Source organism: Camelina sativa, chromosome 19 (assembly GCF_000633955.1).
Source record: "Camelina sativa cultivar DH55 chromosome 19, Cs, whole genome shotgun sequence".
Lineage (NCBI taxonomy): Eukaryota > Viridiplantae > Streptophyta > Magnoliopsida > Brassicales > Brassicaceae > Camelina > Camelina sativa.
Window position 1 is genome coordinate 12768864 of NC_025703.1, and position 2166 is coordinate 12771029.

Below are 2166 nucleotides of genomic sequence, written 5' to 3' on the forward strand. Positions count from 1 at the left end.
ATTGTCTCACACGCAGAAAACTTTCTAATAATTTGTTGAATATCTTTTTTCTTTTATTCAATCGTAAAAATATTGAGAATTTAGTTAGCATTGCATGCGTTTTTTTCGTAGCATATATTTTAAATGATTGCTTGGAGAATATTTTATATGCAAAATTGGTAGTACGATTTCATACAGATATATGAATGAATTTTTATATGAATCATATACTAAAATTTGCACAAAAAAAAGATTTATTAAATATTAGCAGCTTGGGGTTGATTTTTACAGCTTCAAAATTCAAACTAGATATATATAGAGAAGTTAAATAGAAGGCGGTGCAACATTTTGAGTAATTCTTAATACCTCTACAAATTTATCATCAATGGGTTACAAACTTAGTGATTGCGATTATTTACGATTAAATTAAGTTATTATTTGCACCAAATAAAATGAACTTACTCCAAGATAATATTATTATTATACTTTCAAAGACAACATGTTCACAACTTGTTTACATAGCAAGCGCATGTTTTTTCAGGATTATCAGGTGACACCTGATAACATTTTCCGTGCTTCAAGTTTACCTTCATGCATTTTATGATGCAGTCTTTAGTTGTAATGCAAGAACCTACCCAATAATCGGTATTCGGTGTAACATCAGCTTCCGCAACATCTGTAATATTAAATAAAACAAATTAAAAATATAGTATATATAATATATAAATAAGCATATCATATAAATTTAAATAAAAAATGTAGATTATGTTGCATACTTGGGATCAAGAAAACGACCAAACACAAGAATATAAAACAGACAGATTTGTATGAGAAAGCCATTTTTTTTAATTATTTGTTTTGTCAATGAAACATAATCGAAACACTTACGAGTTATATATAGAGAGATATGGGAACATGCATTTATGACGATTTTATTTAATTTTACGTTGTTATTATAGGTTAATTTTCTAAGATTTGATAATGAACTCATCACAATCCCCGAAAAATGAAAGTTAATCATTATTCCAGATCCGAATTCATATTCTTCTTCCTATATTTGGTAGTAGGGACAATATATGGAATGTAATTGTGAGATCTTTGACAATAATATAAATTTTGGAATGTAAATATAATCCAAGTTTTAGTCATTTATGCAGTTATTTATATAAACAAATATTTAATTCTATCATCAACAATATACGTATCCATCGTGATTGATTAATATTGATATTGATGTTAATAGTGCGTATATTACGCTAATAAGAATTTACCAAATTTGTATGCGATTTTTCTATTTAGTATGTTGTAACTTGCAAGTAAATCTTTAATTAATATTGCAATATTCTGTGAATTAGAGGATCAGTTTGGAAAAAGAAAAAATCGCATATATATTTGGGAGGTTACGATTTGTGTAACCGGTTTTGATTTAAAGTCAGATTTAATTTCTTTATCAACTTTGCTTCTGCCATGACTTAAAAGGAAAAAATCGAAATAAGAATTAATTATTAGGGGATACGTACTAAAAATATGATCCCTAATTTTTAGCACTTACAACTCATTCCACGTCCCCTCCTCCCCACTAGTTATTTTCTACTATAAATTTGAGGTTTTGGTCCGAGAGGAAGAGAAGAGAAACAAAGAAAGAAAAAAAATTGATTTTCGATGCGTTCCTAAATCCACGCGGTCTTCTTTTTGTGTGTCGTCTCTCCACAGTGATTTAGTCTTAATGATTTGCCAATTCAAACCATTCAAACTAGATACAGTCGAGAGACGCACAAAAGAAGACTGAATGTCAATTTTTTTTTACCACAAAAGAAAATCTATAGAACAAAAATACAACCACAGTGGTTAATATTGTGGCATGTAGCTTTCAATTAATTAACCAAACCTATCTNGCATATTCTTCTTCCTATATTTGGTAGTAGGGACAATATATTTGGGAGGTTCCGATTTGTGTAATCGGTTTTGATTTAAAAAATCAGACTCGACCCGAATAAAAAGAAAGGAGGGTGGGTAGCGCAAAATTGTATTCTAAAAATATTAAGATAGATAATAAACACAGCTAAGTAACTTTCTATAAAGTCAGATTTAATTTCTTTCTCAACTTTGCTTCTACTATGACTTAAGGAAAAAATCGAAATAAGAATTAATTATTAGGGGATACGTACTAAAAATATGATCCCTAAT